The following is an 11,080-nucleotide window of genomic DNA, read 5'->3' as shown; positions in this document are numbered from 1 at the left end:
TCTACCATTATAAAAAAATAAATTAAAGTAACCCCTAACCTTCATCTAAATTACTCACTTATGCCATTATAAAAAAATAATATAATGACTCTTAAAATTATTAGCCCGCACGGGTTGATAGACTAGCATACTAGAATTTCAATATGAGTCTGAATATGGAAATCTCAAAGCTCAATCTGCTACCAATTTTAGATACATGACAAAAGGAGGGATGCGGATTTGATTTTACATGTTGTGTAGTAGTGACTATGCAAAGATCCTGACTATAGAATTTAATTACGTACAAGTCAAACGAAGTATATAAACTTTTACATAGTTACGAACGAAATGATATCCTACAACTCATCGCTAACTGAATGTGTTTATTATTTTTATTCTCAAATGTATAATAAATTTGCATATTTTCCAACGTTTGGTGCTCTGTCTTAACTTAAGCACTTACACTTTACTCTTATATGCAATCAACGTGCCCCACAAATTTCAGTTTCCCATTTAAGAAATGTATATTACTCGGCTTGGCTTGTCATACAAACCCACCAGGTGAGCACAAATCACGAAAAAAGATATTACTCTCTCTCCGTTCTAAATTGTAGGTCATTTTGACATTTCTAAGTTTATGGTACACAATACCTAGAAAAACTATACACTTAGAAAAACTATGCACTTAGAAAAGCCAAAACGACCTACAATTTGGAATAAAATGAGTAATTACCGAGCTAGAGAATATTCTTCTGCCCCATCTAAGCAACAAGCTAACCGAATATAAGCTGGTGGCCTCAAAAGATGCGCGGTAAAACCGCGCCTATATTTCTAGTAACATCAGTAACGAACAATGACCGGTCTTAAAGAAATTAAATACCAGTACAGTACTAAAAGGAAATGCGAAGCCATCAATTGAGTGAGTGAAGCCTCAACGTGTCCTTTATGTATCCGAATGGAACCATATATGTTTTGACAACTGAAAGACCAACCACATATGGCCCCACCGTTTCTTGGCTGGAAGTGCTTCGCTGCAGAGGGCGGCGAGTTTGGCAACGATGACCAGAGAGCGACGAGTTTAGTTGTGGTCTGTCTTAGCTATGCTCAGCAACATCCAGATCCGGAGCAAGTTGTGGTTGGTTAGTGGTGATATGACGTTGAGTCGTGAATAGGTTTCCCGGTTTGTGTCCTTGCTAAACAATTGTAAAGCGAGTTGTTTCATTGAGTTGCTAGTTGAGGACAAAAGTTACAGAAAACCGAAAGCTGCTGCCGCAGCCACCCACCTCCACCACCGTTAGTCCCCCTCCCTTTCCACTTCCGACATCTCGTCGGAGGCCGGAGGAAGTGAGATCCATCCCTCTAATAGTTTTTAAGTAGATCGAGTCCAATTTAGAGTTTAGGTTAAGTTTCTCCATGCCGAGTTTCTTGGTATTGGAGATTTATTTCCCCTTCTCCTTTTCGGCAACGCCGAGGAGGTAGGATGGATTAGGTCTCTCTATGGCAACTCCGATGAAGATGATGGCAGCAACTACGGCGCCGGCAACTTCCTTGGCATGACAACATGGAGAATTAGGTTTCCGGATGGCGATATCGAGGCGGGGATGATGTTACCGTCATGGAATAATTTTCTCCAGCCTCTTCTCTGTTTGGTTGTGGTTAGACCTGGCCACGATGAAGGACTAGTGAGAATAAATCTGCCTCTTGAGCCGATTATATTTGGTTGCTTAATTTCACCTACAGGAATGTGGACCACCATTATTTAGCACCCGTTCTCAGCTTGTTTGCCGAGTGTTTGTCTGTGCGGTCATCCATATGAATCTTCATTTAGGTTTTGAATTGAGTTTTGGAGCTATACGTTGCATGAGTACCATGAAGATGAAGAACGATTTATAGGTACACTTGTAATTAACATGAGGTGTCCTCAGCTATACTTTAATATAATTTTTCTTTCACGTAAAAAAATTTAGGTTGCTAGTCGGATCGGGCTCAACCAAGTTGGCTTATTGTAACTTGGTGGGTAGCTGACAAGAGTTGTCGATTGGTCACTTTTGTACCATAGTTGTTGGGATGGTGTTCCACCCGCTAGTTGCGTGGTTTTCGAACCCGGTTGCGGAAAAGATTTATTAATGAACTATGCATAATATTACGTGTCAAGAAATCTTGAGTTCCATAATCGAATATATATGGTACAAACTCGTATCAGGTACGCGAAAGTGAACATACAAAAATGGAAAAAATCAAACTACTACATTGAAGTATCAAAGTCTGGATAACCTTTTAAAATACTTTTTTTCAATTTACCCCTAAACGGTGACATTCAGTCCAATTTACCCATAATATAATTTATCTTTTTTAATCTCGATACATAAGTTAAATTTTAATTTAAAATTTTACAGGCTGACCGTGGACATTGTCAAAAAATATATTTTAAATTTTTTATCATTATTATTCGTATAGTTTAGTATCCAAAAATTAATTTATTATTAAATGTCATGCTCTATCAAAATAATGATAAAAAATTATGATATATTTTTTAACATAATGTCCGCCATCATCTTTCAAAATTTGCAAAATTTTAATTTAAGATTCTGCTTGTGTGTGGAGAGAAAAAAGATAAATTTTAACTTCAATGAAGTTTATACAATAACATAACATCTAGACTTACCAATTATATGCACTATCAAAATATATTCTGTGGTGAATCCAATAAAACAAATTTGATACTGTACATGTTATATTTTATATAAACTTGATCAAATCTGCAGATTCAAACGTACAGGTTTACAGGCATGCCCCAGTGCTAAAATCCACGAACCTCCATTATGTCAACAAAATGCTCCTACTATCTTATAACACCCCTAAAATCTGGAAGCTATACCAAAGGATCCACACTATACCATTCGAAAAAGACCCGAAGACTGCTCTCCAGAGATTACAGCCGACATCCATTCACGACACAGTAACTACCAACCTACGGAGTACTAGGTTTCTTCACAAAACGGTTACCCTGCTGTGTACCCATCATATCAGGTTCCTTCACAAAGAGTTAGCCCTGCCACACAATGGTCAACCAAGATCACCTCAACAGAAGAACATGGAACTGCAGACATCAGCATGAAGCCGCGGCAATTCTGGGATTGCTGCTGATGACGACGAATTGACACCACTGCCTGATGAGGTATCAGCGAACTCTTCGAATTTCATGAACTGCCCCATCTGAGCTGCTGCTAGGTGGGCGTAACAGATAGGTGCCACTGAAGAAATTAAAACAGCAATAATCAAACAGCAAGTAATATCTTAAAAACAGAAAGAAGAAACAGTACAAAGGCAAACACACAACAAAGAGTTAATATCTTCAAATAGAGGAAGCAAACTGCAATAAAGTAGTTATCCATACCAACAGAAATTGCAGTGGTGCTCCTCTGATACCTGCACAAGCATAAATATGTTGGCATCCTCCCAGCTCTAGCACAAAAGAGTAAGAAATACGTAAACAGATGTGCTTACACATATGAAAGTGAAAGAACTAGCTTCTGGAGATTATCTGCTGAGAAGCCAATCTCATCGAGCAACACATGGTAGTGGGTGGGTCTTGAGGTACCCTGTAAGAGCAACACATGCAGTCAAGTTATTCAGGTTAATAAACTAACGACTGACAAGCATGGCCAACCAAAATCCAAAACTGTGCTAGGAGAACTTACAATTGGTCCAGCATGAGCACACATGTAAAAATCATACTGCCTTGGATGAACAATACCAGAGTCTACGACAGTCCCTGATGCAAAGCAAAAGTGCCAGTTGCTCAAGCTGTTTAAGTGGCAAGTATCTTTAGCAGTATTAAGTGGGACAGGGGAGCTTACCAGGTGGAACGTTGTCTGGCGAATCAGCTTGGAAGAGTTTTGAGTGGTGATTCTTTTGAGCAATGATCACTGTGAACTTCGGAAGATACCCCTGTCCCATACTCTGATAAGCCTGTATTGTCGAGCTCTTGTTAGAAAAGGATGCCAGAAAGTCAAGGAATTCCCAGGTAAACTGAATGTCACCTTTATGATTTGATTAAGCTCAATGTTCAGTACTTGGCTAAATTGAGACTCGCTCACACCATCCCTGCATACGTAGACCATAAGAATAAGAACTCATCAATACTGTGGACACAGAAAACTCATGGCAGAAACACTGGAAAATTCACAACACCACAGTGAGTGCCCAGTTCATCATCCAGGAAAAATAAAGTAAAGCAGTACAGGAAGGATGCTTTCTCTAGTACAGTTTCGCGGGGCTCTCCAACGTGTTCAAGACAGGAAAGGAAGGAACCGCAAAGGCACTCTTCCACAAAAAATAAAGACAAAGGAACATATATTATCTAATTAACCATCATTGTATGAAATTACTTAAAATGTAACATTGAGTTAAGCAAGCATAACAACTTCAATCCTCCCAAAAATCAAAGAACATCAACTGAGTATTCAGAAACCATTCTTACTGGCAAAAACAATATGGATACTTGTGATGCATTTCACGCAAAGTGAAGTCAATCCTGGACTATTCATCCTTTAACAAAGACAGAGGAGCTCACATTTAAATAAAAAATGCAGTCAATTTTAAGAAAATATGGTAAGAAACTACAGATTTTCTTATTAGAAAAAGGTACCAATGACAATATAGAAACATAATCAGCAGTATGAATATTTGAACTTTCCTAGTTTAAGACTGGTAAAGTTCTGTAGCACCAAACTTTCTCTTACAATACCAACATTCATTATTGTGAAGTAAAAAAATCAAATTAGCATGGAAAGACCATTTGCCAGTAAAAATAATGATAATTCTTAATTCAAGAAAGCAAATCACTAGAGTTGGATAAAACATTAGGCAGTACACATTCATTGCAGCTTTGCTTATTAAATGTATAAAAAATCATAGGCATAACTGAAAAGAACAATTAAATCAATACACACCTGAAGATAATTATCTGCTTAGGCTTTCTTTGTTGACTGGTCTGGTAGAAGTCCAGTAGAAGTTCCCTGCAATGCAATGCGGAAGTAGAAAAAGGTAATATAATAGGGCCCACCTATTGTTTTTTTTAACAGACCAAAGGCCACTTTGTGAGCACAATAACTTCATATAACATGCAGATACCATGAGGTACAACTAGAAGAACACATAGAAAACTGAGAAGATGTTAATTTAAATCACCTCATTATGCCGTCATCCTTCCCATCATACAGCGGCTTAAACAGAGAATCAATCATCTCTACCTTTGGAGATTGGGTCCGGACAGATGCTCTGTACCGTGATATCAGTGGCCAGCATCTAGATCCAACAACCTGCAGAGTAAACTTTATTATAAATATCACAGTGAAATAAATATCAAACCAGCATGCAACACTGCTTGTAGATTTCCAGAATAGAATGTGCAATAAATTCATTAATGTTCTCCTAAAAACGGTGCAACTTATTGAGCTTGCTATTCATTTGAACTATGGAACTGCATATAAGGTATATGAAAACATTGAAAAGTTAATGTGAAAATCAATCTTCACTCGCTGCAAGTAAAGCAAGAGAGAACAAGACACACCGCGGCAATTGATGGTATATCTGCTCGACCTGGAGAACCATGTGAAACATCCATCCAAGAATTAATGTGGGTATCTGAGTCACAACTGGTATCATCTGGCGATGTTCCAATGCCAATTTAGAATTCATTCCACCGAGCTAGTCAACAAGAAAAGTCATATTAGTCAAGAAAGTATGCACATCAATGAGAGGTGGTTTCTTCAAACAAGGCACAGCTGCAAAATCAGATAGAGCGATGAAATTTTACATTAGCATTAATTTTTAGAAGAACATTGGTGAAATATTGATCATTCATCTTATTACTGGAAGCAATGCATTGAGTGACAATACCCATTTCATGAAGATTTTTCTTCTTCCATGGCCCTTCAAAGCATATTAAGTTTAGCTACAAAAAGTTTACATGGTAGCATAGAAACAGTAACCGTGTATCATATATTACCATAAATATCACAATTCTTCCTCTCTGGTAAAACACACAACAGAAATTCAGGAGGACCAGGAAGGCTTGTTTTGACTTTTTCGAACATCCTTTCAACCCTTTCAACAGGTGAACATCTCCTGGATTGACTGTCCTCATCCACCAATGTGTGAGGACGTTCAATAAACTATGCAAAACAAGGGATAACTTTTATGGTCAAAGCACAGCATCACAAAATGTTAAATATTTTCAAACCTTTATGAGGTGTTTGGTTTGGGTGATCAGTAACTAGGAAGCTACAACCTTGTAATATGAGAAGAAATTCTCAAATCTGTACTTTGTTTTAACTGATATATAATATATGTGTTTCACCCAAAAAAAACCTATCTAGTATGGTGTGGTACGTCATGGGGTCATCCCATCGATTTTGGTTGGATCCCACCATTCCTCATGTTACACTAATCGTTGATTTGTGAGAGATGAGGTGGTCATGGAGCAACATATTCCATTCCTCAAAACAAAGGAAGGTGGTTAGGTTCAGATGATCCATGACCATCCCATCCCTCAAAACCAAACATGCCATAGTGGTAGAAAATAAACTACCACATAAGACTTACAATGCCTTTGCTTCGTCCACAGTTTATCAACTCTCTTGAGATTCTGCTCATGTCACAACAAGCAGAGAAATTAACGATAGCCCAACGCTCAATCTTGACAGGATCCAATAGCCTCTGCGATTGTTTAAAAAGAAAGAAAGTTCAGCACAAATGTTCCAGGTAAATGTGTTCTCTTGCAAGTAGCTCGGTAACAACCTTGTTATTGTAGTTCCACCTGCCCCTGTTCGGGATGCAGTCTTCACTGTTCCCCACAACCAGCTGAATAGCATATTCAAAAAATTATAAAACATTACTTATATATGAACATCATACAATGAAAAAAAAGGGAAAAAATAGGCTAACCGTTGGTGCAGAGAGAACACGACCATCAACACGAGTAAGATGTTTCTCAATTTCAGTACCACAAGAAGATAAGATTGGATCATCATCATACCTATTACTTTTTACAGCCTGTAAATTATAGCTGAGTTAAGTTCAAGGGGAAAAGGCTGGGAGAAGCAATAACATCGAACGAATTTAGTAACCCACATCTGTAACAACTCGCATTCTATCTTGAGGCTTCTGTCGTGACTTTTCAACCAAAGTTGCTCTTTGTTGAGAAGACAGTGCCTTCGTATAGCGTTGAAGTGATACCATGTGGCATAGCTGCATAAAGGAAATATAACATCACCGACTTGAATATCATGTGCAATCAGAACTATGATAACCAGACGACAGTAGAGACTTAAACAAAAACAGGGCTGCAACCTCAATTGGGAGATAATTAGGACGTTTTGGTTTTCCAACATCAAGGCATGGCAGATAAGGCAGCGTTAATTCAACCTGCTTGGACTTAAAATAATCCTGAACAGTAATATCCATAGTTTGAACTTCAATGCTTCCATTTCGAACTTTCATTGGGAATCTGTGCATAATATATTTCATAATCAGCAAATAAATGGAACAGTATAGAAAGCACATCACAAGAATAGAGACATACGTCTGTCTGGAGCATGGTTGATCGCTAAGGCCAATGATCTTGAACTCCATGTTATTGTGCTTAGCTTTAACTCTCAGGTTTTTAAGCATTTTCTTGGCCTGTGTCATTAATAGGTACAAGTTAATAAGACTACTTCAAGCTCTGTTCTTTAGAAAGGAAATAAGTTAGGATTCCAGGACAAGTTATTTTTATTCCAGGTACCCTGGGCCAGTCAATATCCCCGATGCCTCTGACATTTTGATTTGTGAGGAGAAAATCAATAACTGGTCCAGGAGTCACAATCATGGTGGTTGAAACATCTGTGTAACCAAAAAATAATGGTATCAACATTAACAATTTGAATAAAAAATCAAGTACATGTATCCAAATGCATACCCATGTTTAATGAAAGACCACCCATTCTAGTGCGGAAACTAGAGTGGAGTCCACGACAGCCACTAACTCCACCAGTTAAATCAACAAGGTTTCGACTGTCATCACTGAAAAATGACTGCCTAACAAGTAGACAACCTCTGTATACAAGAAACAACAGACACATGTGGTAACCAAACAGACAAATAAAAATAGCAAAATATGTTATTGTGATGACAAAAGAAATAGCATACCGCTTAGCCTGCTGTTGCCTTAAAACAATGTCAAGGACTCTCAGAGCATCCTGAGCATGTTCTGACTCACTTCCTTGAAGTGCCAAAGCAACTGACTTTAGAGGAATCTTTGCTGCATAACTTATGGTCACAATGAATTTTTTTTGCAAGATGTGATCGCTTTACTCGCTTTTTGTCAGCTTGACTAAGGCTTCCATGCCCTGGGCTTCCACCAACAGCCCTGAAGACAGATGAATTGAGTACATATTCATATAAGTTTGCCTATTGGGGTTTCTTCATCGCAGTACCTATAGACTACTTCAGCATATCAAAAGGTATTATATCTCTGTTGATGTTCAATTTCTTTTCCAGCATAATGACAGACCACACTATACTTTCTTCAACACAAGGAGTTCAATAGTCTCTTTATCTTTTGTACTACAAACAATTGAATTTACAAAACAGAGTTTTTTCTCGAACACGCAGGAGAACCGCGTACCATTGTATTAATAGTAGAAGAAGAGTCATACATAGACTCATAGACTCACCCCCACAGACGCGCTCACACACCCACCCACCCACCCCCACACACACACACTCACTCAAAAAGGTCACTGAAAACACCTAATTGCCTTAAAAAACTCAAGGACCTGACCACTAAACCAGGGAATTAACCTACTCCCCGGGCAGTGAGCAAGGTGATCCCTTTAGCTCCTGCCATACTCCACAAGTTGGCTTCATCCTTAGCCAACATCAGGGCTGTTGTGATGTTTGGGGTAGCGCTGTTGAAAACACAATCATTGCGGTGCTTCCAAATGGTCCAGGCCCCCAGAATGATCAGGGAGTTTAACCTTTTCTCATTTCACCACCCACCGCACTCTCCACCATTCTCCACCAATCATCGAAGGAGACCTCAGTGAGCTGTGGGGCAAGGATTTCTAGGCCAACATGCTGGACAAAACAGAGTTAGCAAGGAACCTAGTACTAAAATATCTCCTTTTTTTGCAATACCATTATTTCAGTGTACAAGACAGCGTGAATGAAAACCTAGTCCCACATGGTCACATAGATAAAAGTGTTAGGGAAGAATGACCAGAAGCTTATCCATTGCATTGACTAGGGTTACACATATACATTGTATGGACCAAATGGGCCATGAGGCCTACATGGGCCAAAAAGAGAAAAGGGAAAGAAAATGTATATCTCTCTCTATATATATTAACAAAAACAAGATGTCTATAGATGGTTCACTTTTACATAACTCTGAACTGAAATTCCAATTGAAAATATAAAAAATTGAAGTAAAATTTAGAATGATGGTAGCTAGTAGCAATGCAAGATATGCATATATGGAAAGTGTGTAAATAAACTAAGCAGGATAATCAAACAACACTCATACATTTTCACTTTATACCATATCAGTTTGCAAAGTTACTAGAACTAAAAGTGCAGGTACCTTGAAGATGTTTCTTCCAAGATAACAGTGAATTCAAAGTTATTCTGTGGAAGTAGCCCCACAGTAAATAAACATTTCTCTCCATCATATGCAAAATCCTTCCCATCAAGTTCAGAACTGTATGTTTGCAACAGTTTATCAATGACCTTTCGGCCAATACCCTTACCATCAACTACCTTATCATCCTCAGATGTGATGGAGACTTACAATGTAACCAAAAGCGATTTCAAAATAAAACATATGAGCAAGTAACACATGCAGAACAGCAGAAGAATTGTACCTACAATGTAACCAAAATTAATTTCAGAATAAAACAAATGAGCAAGAAACAGATTTTCAGAATTGTCCATTACACTATATTGGTAGAAAACAGCATCGACTCCTCTAAGCTTCACAGCGAAGTGGTTTGACAACAACCTAATCGGCTTTCCTTCATGACCAATGCTAGGTCGTGCCATCGGTGTGCGTTTAACAGTGTCATCCTTAAGCACTTGGACAGCTCCAGCCATTTTAGCAGCCATACTATCAGGCATCCAAAGAAAATCGTTATTCAAGTGTAAGAGATAAAAAAATGAAAAAAGGAAGAAGAAATAGCACATAGACACATAGATGAGTTTTCCTTGCGAGTATTGTGAAGAATGATATTAAACATGTAGGCAAACAAATCAGGCAAAATGATGCCATCAGAATTTAATTTTATGGAAAGATGAATTTAATTTTATGGAAAGATGAAGGAAATAGCATATGAAACATGAAGGTATGCAAATAATGCATGTGAATAAGGTAAGATGCTCGTGTTCCATATGACAAAGAAACAATAGATAACCATTGGAATAAATCTTTGCAAAAATAAACATTGTAATGTTCCATAAACACAATAAACTTTGTTAGGGGAGATCCTCGTCAAAACATGGAGCCTGGCTCTAAAAACAAAAGAAACACATGGTATTTACTAGAGAATACTTAAATGCTGCACAATTATCCATATAATTAAGACAATACAATCAACAATACAAATTAACATTTGAGTATTCTGCATCAATATGCATCCATTTCAACTAATTCCACCAAGACAATCTACAGTGACAACTAAATTAGCCATAGCTTGCATCACTTTGACTCTTGACCAATCCTCAATTGGTGCAAAAGACAACCAGAAAATGCGAGTTGTTACTAGAGACATCACACATACAAACCAATACACAGAATAAAACAAAGAGAGGAATGTAAATAAACATATGCTTATAACATCAATCAAGCATTTAGTGTATGTTTTTGTCTTTCTACAAAGAAGCTCAAGTGAAAGGAGCAGATATTACCAAAGTTTTCTTGCAAGAAGAATAAGTTGTTTGATGCATGAAACTGTAACCTTATGGCATTTTGTTTGAAAGCAAAAGGAAACAAAACAATAAATCAATAAACAAGAAGGGCGTACATATTTTAAAAAGGAAAACCGAAAAGGTAACCCAAATG

At 37.8% G+C, this 11,080-nt stretch overlaps 1 pseudogene; it reads right to left on the bottom strand.

Moving 5' to 3' along the window:
* Window positions 1-3,043: 3,043 nt before the first annotated feature.
* On the bottom strand, window positions 3,044-10,140 carry LOC117858346 (protein argonaute 16-like; annotated as a pseudogene).
* Between the last annotated feature and the right edge of the window lie 940 nt (window positions 10,141-11,080).

Source organism: Setaria viridis, chromosome 5 (genome assembly GCF_005286985.2).
Source record: "Setaria viridis chromosome 5, Setaria_viridis_v4.0, whole genome shotgun sequence".
NCBI lineage: Eukaryota > Viridiplantae > Streptophyta > Magnoliopsida > Poales > Poaceae > Setaria > Setaria viridis.
The sequence above is the reverse complement of the archived record's forward strand: the minus strand, read 5'-3'. Positions and strand labels throughout refer to the sequence as shown.